The 8,813-nt window shown below is 45.5% G+C and overlaps 1 pseudogene; it reads right to left on the minus strand.

The window, feature by feature from the left end:
• Window positions 1-532: 532 nt before the first annotated feature.
• LOC122360793 lies at window positions 533-3,450 on the minus strand (annotated as a pseudogene).
• Between the last annotated feature and the right edge of the window lie 5,363 nt (window positions 3,451-8,813).

Here is an 8,813-nt window from a genome sequence, read left to right on the forward strand (position 1 = left end):
CGAGGAGATCTGTGCATGTGTGCGACGCTTTCTTAACAGTGACACTTCGTGAGTCGACGAGCTCCGAGCTGCGTCTAAAGCAACGATCAGTAAAAACTAGCAACATATGCATGCCGTAAGAAACGATAAAAGCTGGAACAAAACTAGGCTGTAAACTTTTTTTTTTTGTTTTTGTTTCAGTCTTTCGGAATATAAACTTCCAGTTAATTTACAGAATCTGAACGTGTGCGTCAACCAAGTAAACCAATAAATATATAGAGTTATATATATGTAAATCCAGCCTCGCCGTCGAGATCATTATCCACATACATTTCCTCAAGGTTTCAATGCAACAAAACGCATTTGGTTCACAGTCTGCCATTCGTTTGTGGACTGAAAGCGTAAACGGCTATTCCAAAGAGTCTTTCTGTGCTAGAGCAGAATATCTTGTTCACCCCCTTTGGAAACGGCACGCTGTCCTTTTGCCGGCCTCTTGCTGCTGTGTTTTATCGCGCCGTTGGAGCGTCCAAGGGCCCCAGTTCTAAGATCGACCTCACTTGGTCGAGGTGGTCAAGAAAACCGTAGTGTTCGTCTGTGCTTGGTTCAGGAGTGTGTGTCTAAACAAGGGGTCGGAAAACCCCGTCTACCCAGTTTCTGAGAGTGGTGACGGGTGAGTCCTGCTGCTCTCTCCAGGCCGCTGACGGGTGAGGAGTCCGGAGCGCAGCATACACGACGAGTACTCTGTGGCCGTCTGCGCAGAGACCAGATGCGCGGCTTGCTGTCCAGTAACGCGTGGCCTGCTGCTGCTGCTGCTGCTGCTGGAAGCACGTCTTGCCGCTCCGCTCAGCTCGATCTTCCGGGGCGCTCTTCAGGCCGCTTTGGCCTCGGAGCAGGCCGGGGATGGAGAGCTTCGGAGAAGGCGCTTTCAGGCGGTCGTCGGTGGTCGCCATGTGCGCGTTCGTCATGAAAGCGGTGCTTGAGTTCGCACTGGAGGCTCTCGGACTCGATGGTGCCAAAGTCGTCCAGGTCGCTCAGCTGGAGCTCCTTGTCTTCTCGGCTTTTGCTCTCTCTGTTCGGGAACAGCGATGGAGAGTCAGGGGAGGAGAGACAGAGACAGAGACAACACACACGCCTGAGAATACTAGGCGCGAGAGACTCGCGATATAAGAAAAAACTAAATGCATCCGCGTTACGAAACCTTCGCGAACAAATAAGGGCCGTGTTTCTGTAATCTGGGGTGCAAAGAAACGCTTTAAAGTTGCCCAGATGCAGATTTCGCTATACAAAAAAAAATAAATAAATAAATAAAAAAATACTGATTTTCGGCATGAAATAAAAATGCACAATTTTATTCGATTCAGTACGTTTTGGTAAAAAATATGTCTGTGCCGCTTGAATCATCGTACAGCAAAATAGCTGAGTGCTGGGGTGTCATTCGTTTATTTTATTCGAATAAAAATATAAGACGTGTTTTAAAAATAGGCCTAGCTGGGCCCCAGAATGGAGCTGACCGTCATCGTTGAGTTCACTTTTGATCTGATCTTCTTCTTGCGAGCCCTCCTCGTCCTCGTCGTCGTACTTCGTTTGTCGTCAGGCCGCCTTGTTTCTCGAGGGGCTACGTCATCTTGTTCTCCTTCTTCAGTCTTCTCCTGGCGTTGGCGAACCAGGTGGACACCTGCGTGAGGGTCATCTTGGTGATGATGGCCAGCATGATCTTCTCGCCCTTGGGGGTAGGGTTCTTCCGGTGCTCCTGGAGCCACGCTTTTAACGTGCTGGTCGATCTCGCGCGTGGCGTTCTTCTTCCTCTCCTGGTTCCTCCTCCATAGAGCCGTATCTGTATTGGGAGAGAAAAGGGTGGTGGGCAAAGTTTGGCAGCAAACGCAAAGACTCGTTTCAGCAAGGCCTATACACTTTCTCGCGTCTCTTTTTTTAACAGAGAGAACGAATTGCTTGATCAGCGCAGCGGCAGTGAGTGTGTGTCCATTAAAGCACTTCGGGGAAACCTGAAGGCCGAACATGATATAACATAAAATAAACATCAAAGACAGTGACCTGAAATTCGAGAAATTCTATTTACTGCTTCAGTTTCCTCAGTAGCAAAAAAAGCGTTTAAACGCGTGTGTTAATGATTCCATCGATACGTGGAGCGCGTCGATCCGGTCGTGTTAATTGTCAATCAGAAGAGTCTTAATGAAGGCCGCTGTTCGATACCTGTCATACTGGTACTGTCCCAGGGTGGATCGTGCGGGTAATATGCTGCAGCCTGTGTTATTCCTGCATGCGCAGTGCGCTTCCGTCTTTGGCGTCAAACGTTCCTGGAAATAAATGCAAGAGCCGTCAGCAAATAAACTTTGCATCTCTCGTGTTTGTTAATATCAACACCACAATGAGCAAGACACGATGCTTATTCTAAACTCGGAGGCAAACTGAAATGTAACTCCAATGCGTTAGTTTTTGCGATAAAGTAAAAAAATGACTCCAAAACGGTGTTTCTTGCAGCGATGCATTATAAAGAACCATTTTAGCTAATTTAACAGTTCTTAAAAGATCATTTTAAAAAGCATCTGAATTGTTTTTTCCACTCTATATTCTATGGACGCAGTGCCAAAAACGCAACTTTATTTTAAAGAGTGTAGCTTTGTAAAGCTGCGCCAAAGTTCTTATTTTATGAAGTGAATTTGTTCGTTTTCTGATATAGAAAGGTCTGATCTGGACACAAGAACACTCACTCTCTCGACTCACCAAAGAGTAGAAAGCGGACGCGTCAGCGCCGTAGGTGACATAGTTCCCGTAGCCCTGTCCGCCGGTGTACGGGCTCCCGTAGACCCCAGCGCGGCGGCGGAGCTCAGCTCGTGCCTGGCCGTGGCCAACAGCCTGCTCTCGTACCCGGACAGTACACGGGCGTCTGCGCCGAGGAATCCGAGATGGACCTGGTGCTCGACTCGCAGCAAGACGTCAGAGTTGGTGGTCGCGAGGAACTGGAACGTTTGGAAATGTCACAGCGTGAATAAAACACCTTGCGCGAGTTTGCAAATTGTATTTTTGGTTCGTTCTTGGCAGCGGCCGCCGTCGGCCCCGCAGGGCCGCGCGCTTTATGGATCGCGGCCAAAAACGGTAACAACTCGTTGTCGCGCTCGCCCTGTCATCGCGTGCGTCGAGCTCGAACGCGCGCTTGGAGATTTGTAAAATGATAAGCGCGCGGAGGAAGCCCGGCGCGGGGAAATCGATTAAACCTTTATCCGCGCGCCCCCTTCGAAGCCCGCAGCGCCGGTCCCCGTTTAAAAGAAAAACCCGAACAGGTGCGAGAATGAGCGCTTACCTGAGAGCAGAAGAGTAGGGATATCCGAACTCCGAGGATAGGACATCGTAGAGTGATCCGCGCGCAGCTCCGCTGTGTTTCTCTCTGTACCGATTGATTGGTAACGCATAAAGCCGCCGGACGCTTACAGGACGGAGCGCGACTCTCACCATCTTTAATTTGTTTAAACGCCTTCCTGAGAGTCTTCTGTTAAACTTCTACAGCTTTACAGCCGCGCGCATCCTCCAGCGTTTGGCCAATCGCCCCGTTTGATGTCAGAAATACATATTTTGCGTTATAAAACTAGTATTAAACACGTCAGCTCAGATGCGGGTTGTTTTAAACTTGCCGGTGGCTCTGACGTCAGAAGAAACCTAGATCAAAATGACCAGACTCTAACTTTAACTTATATGCATTTCTCCGGATAAAAATCCTGACGAGTGACAGAGGGGTGAGGGTGGGCTTCCTCTTTTTTTTTAAGGCACAATGGACTTGTAATTGAGCTTATCAATTAAAGAGAGTTCTGGAAAAGAGATGTGATGATCAGACCGAGTCTTCTGTTATATCGCTTTCTGGACGCAGCTTTCGTCCAACAAATAATAATAATAATAATAATAATAATAATAATAATAATAATAATAATAATAATAATAATAATAATAATAAAATATAGGAGAATTATTTCAGTTTTGATTTAGATATCATAAATCTTATGTGTGCAATCGTGGGTGAGCTGCAGATGAGATATCAGTTCGATTTAATAAGGCCTTTAGTTTCACAAACAAAAGCCTGAAACTGCGACAATTAAACCTCTGTGCTGTTTTATCATTCAAATAATAATTACTGTAAATGTTCATTACAGTGGAGTGTTTTGATGAGTCTGTATCTATCTGTCTATCTATCTATCTATCCTCATCTCTCTCTCTCTCTCTCTCTCTCTCTCTCTCTCTCTCTCTCTCTCTCTCTGTCTCTCTCTCACCTCTCTCTCTCTCTCTCTCTCTCTCTCTCTCTCTCTCTCTCTCTCTCTCTCTCTCTCTCTCTCTCTCTCTCTCTCTCTCTCTCTCTCTCTGTCTCTCTGTCTCTCTCTCTCTCTCTCTCTCTCTCTGTCTCTCTCTCTCTCTCTCTCTCTCTCTCTCTCTCTCTCTCTCTCTCTCTCTCTGTCTCTCTCTCTCTCTCTCTCTCTCTCTCTCTCTCTGTCTCTCTCTCTCTCTCTCTCTCTCTCTCTCTCTGTCTCTCTCTCTCTCTCTCTCTCTCTCTCTCTCTCTCTCTCTCTCTCTCTCTCTCTCTCTCTCTCTCTCTCTCTCTCTCTCTCTCTCTCTCTCTCTCTCTCTCTCTCTCTCTCTCTCTCTCTCTCTCTCTCTCTCTCTCTCTCTCTCTCTCTCTCTCTCTCTGTCTCTCTCTGTTCATGTAAAGCTCTTGATTTCTCTCATTGAGATGAAGTGCTGGAGGTGTGTGTTGCTGACTGTGGGTTCAGACATGTGAGAAGCCCTGGGTCACAGTCAAATTAATGATGATGTACTCCTCTTTCCCAGCTGGAGCAGCGCCTGCAGAAGCCAGTGTGCCCGGGCAGTGACAGCCTCGATTGGTGATTGATGACTATCTCAGAGACCAAGCCAACATAATATAATATGGGCCACATATGGTGCTTTCATTTACAGATGAAGGTACTTGTCCTCAAATTGAGTTAGACTTTTATCAGGCAAGTTTTTTTTCCCACCCTTTCCCTCTCCTTTGGCACGCGCTCGAGTTTGGAAAAATAGTGTTCTGTGAAATTAAATTAGTCAGACAATAAGCGAGCAAATGTCGTGGTGTGTGTGTTAATGGACCGGGTCACGCGCTGACCCGCGCCTCCGCGCGCATTCGTTTACTAAGTGACGAGGGGTTTTGGGAAAAGCTATTAATCAGAGCAAAATAATAAGCACAAATGATCAGAGAGGATATGAGTTAAATGTGCTGATAACGCGTGTCTCTTACGGCACGGTCCTCGAGCGCTCGCAGACTTTTCTTTCCCCCTGAAAACAACCCGTGACATTTTATCTCAAGTAACATCAACTTATGATTGATTCGTCCTCACACACACACACACACACACTGGACTGCAGGTAACGCGTCCGTGAAGTTTGATGTGGCAAGTCCTCAATAGCTTTCTCATGTATACATTTACATTATGTTATCTTTTTATTTTTTTTTTTGGCTGGTGTTATTTGGGTCCCTATTAAATATTGAGACGCACTAGTATAAGCTTTTAGAGGATAATGAAGTCTGCGCCGGAGTTCGTGCTCTTGTTTTTCGTTAAAGATTTAAACGAAGCCCGGCTCTTTTGGACAGATGGATCAGATATGACGGGAATGCGCTGATTTGGGAAATAGCTCTGACCAATCAGACACGTTTAGCCACAAATTCGATCGGATTGATCATCAGCACTGTAAGATGCATGAATTACACCCTGAAAGGACATGGCATCCTTTTTTGTTGTCTCCGAATCAATCACCGGACGGCGTGCTTCTCTCCTCCTTCATCATCCTCCTCTCTTCATCCTCCTCTTCAGCTCTCAGGAGAAGCTCAGGTCTAGCTGCATCCATTAGGTCCAATAAGAAAGAGTTAATCAGGACAAATGATTTAATCTGAGCAAATTCACGCGAGAGCAAAACTATAATTAATGCACGATCAGATCTGCACGAAACTATTCGTTCACTGAAAAACATGCGCAAGGTTGCAATCAATTATAGATCGCTTGGATATATTAATTCTTTAGACTCCATGAACAATTCATTTGTTTTGAAATGTCCCTTCGTCTCGAACCCCAGCGCTCAGCAACACTGGCGAATTATTATTTATTTCAAAACGGTAATTGTCGTCCATTAATACAATCACGCAAAAGGGAAGAGGAAAAAAGCCAGTTAGTGCTGCTTTAAACAACAGCAAGCTCTCCTGTTACTGCCCTGCAATTAATTGCGCTTTATTCATATTTTATACACTGCAAAGCCTGTTATCAAATTTATATTTAATTTACAATCAGCTGTCCTTTTGAAAAGCGTTCAGAAGGAGAGAGCTGAACAATCAGCTGATATCTGGCGCCCGAGGCCTGGCCCTGCTCTGAAGATCCTGAAGATCCTGCTTGAGCGTGAGGAGGTGAGAGGAGATGATTTGTGGCAGATCTCGAGGAGCTCCACATTCTCCTGTAAGTGTCTTGACAAGTTCATACACTCTATTTTGAGTCTCTCTCTCTCTCTCTCTCTCTGTCTCTCTGTCTCTCTCTCTCTCTCTGTCTCTCTCTCTCTCTCTCTGTCTCTCTCTCTCTCTCTGTCTCTCTCTCTCTCTCTCTCTCTCTCTCTCTCTCTCTCTCTCTCTCTCTCTCTCTCTGTCTCTGTCTCTCTCTCTCTCTCTCTCTCTCTCTCTCTGTCTCTGTCTCTGTCTCTGTCTCTGTCTCTGTCTCTCTCTCTCTCTCTCTCTCTCTCTCTCTCTCTCTCTCTTTCTCCTGTTCAGGCTTTCTAAAGGTGCTCAGTGCATCACGCGCGTCTTTCTCATTTTCATTAATTATAGGATGCAAAAGCGTCTTTCCCTCAGCCTCTTCTGTCTGTCAGCCGTGAATAATAGCTGCTTCTCGGATCTGGACGGAGTCAACGATTTAAACAAACAGCATCCAGACTCTCTGATTTATGACTGAGCCAATATCCTCGGAAGAATAAAGTCTTGTAAGTTTTCGTGGTCACCGTATTAAAGCAGGTTCTCTCCGTGGGCGACCAACGACAGGAAACACTATAAAAACTGCTGAATTTTCCCCAAAGAAGCGAATCCCGTGGCGGTAACTGCTACAGGAGCGAGAAGTGTCCGAGCAACACAAAACGTGAGGGCTGCTTTGTGGCACGCGCGGATAAATCCCAAACGCGTTTAGGAAATTAAAATCAATGAGCGCTTTTCGATCATAAATGCACAGGTGACATCGAGGCAGTAAAGTGCAGCAAAGGCCTCGCGGGAGTGTGGATCGGGCTTGATGTGATGTTGAGCTGGTGTAATTACCCTCATGAAGCTTTTTCTCCACTTCATGGTCGAGCATCGCAGTGAAGTTCCATTAGAAATCTAATTAAGGGCTCTTCGTGAATATATTAGCGCTGGGGGCAGGTTAAAGGTCAGAGGCGTTTTGATTTGGGTTAAAGGTAAACAACTCGAGCGACGATAGATGCTCTGGAGCGTTCTTCTGGAGGAACGGGCGATGCTGTGCTGAATGTGGGTCAGAGACAGCGTGGACGTGTTCTCCTCCGCTGCAGTGGTTAAGAGGTTTAGCATGTTGCTGTTCTCTCTCCATGCATTATTGATCAGGAGGGCCAGCCCTCGCTCGCTCTGCTGCTCAGTTAAGCCGAGCAGGTGTTCTCAAACAGCTAGTTAGAGATGCAAACACTCAGCCGTTTAGTATCATCTTCTACCTGTGCTTTGACCGATCAGATGAATAGACGGAGACACACACTGCACACGCTTTTTGGCTTGAGTTGGACTTTAATGAAAGACAAGTGTTGTGTTTTAGAGGCTTTGACACTTTTTGATACGACTTCACTGCTTCATTTTAAACGGTTCTGCACAGTTCATCGGTTTATAGAAAGCTTCAGTGTTTATCAAACACGGATACAAGAAAATACAGTAATATCAGCTTCTCAACGTGTCAGAACAAAAACTCAAATAATGAGAACGACAACAACAATGATAATAATTACAGCACTCTCGTGAAACAAACTCATTCAGTATTTTGTGGTGCTCTGTCTCAGTACTATTAAACTAACTACACCTTAATAAATAAATAAATGCAAAAAAAAAAAAAAATAAATACTAAAACTAAATGAAAAGAAAGCAGAAAATATTAAATGAATACTAATATTTTATTGGATTTTTTCCGGTGTTCTGCGTATACACGAAAAATAACCAAAACACAGCTATAACACATAAAATTTATTAGACTTACAAAACAATACTGGTACATTTTTCTCCTATTTATCAAAAAGCAGAAAGCTTCCCACTTTACCTGAATTCACTGACACTAAAATAACACTGGTGTGTGTGTGTGTGTGTGTGTGTGAGTGTGTGTGTGAGTGTGTGAGTCACTGTGTTTGTGTGAGTGTGTGTGTGAGTGTGTGTGTGAGTGTGTGTGAGTGTGAGTGTGTGTGTGTGAGCGTGTGTGTGTGTGTGTGTGTGAGTGTGTGTGTGAGTGTGAGTCACTGTGTTTGTGTGAGAGTGTGTGTGTGTGTGTGTCAGTGTGTGTGTGTGTGTGTGTGAGTGTGAGTGTGAGTGTGTGTGTGTGTGTGTGTGTGAGTGTGAGTGTGTGTGTGTGTGTTTGTGTGTCTCTGTGTGTGTGTGTCTCTGTGTGTGTGTGTGTGTGTGAGTGTGTGTGTCTCTGTGTGTGTGTGTGTGTGAGTGTGTGTGTGTGTATGTGCATAAATGTAATTTTCCATTAATCTTTTTGTCGGGCTGCATCACACACACCGCATGTCATCGGAGTGAAGCCGTTCAGATGACCGTACAGAGAGGTAAGCTGAGTCGGTGTTAT

This window comes from Puntigrus tetrazona, chromosome 16, assembly GCF_018831695.1.
Source record: "Puntigrus tetrazona isolate hp1 chromosome 16, ASM1883169v1, whole genome shotgun sequence".
NCBI lineage: Eukaryota > Metazoa > Chordata > Actinopteri > Cypriniformes > Cyprinidae > Puntigrus > Puntigrus tetrazona.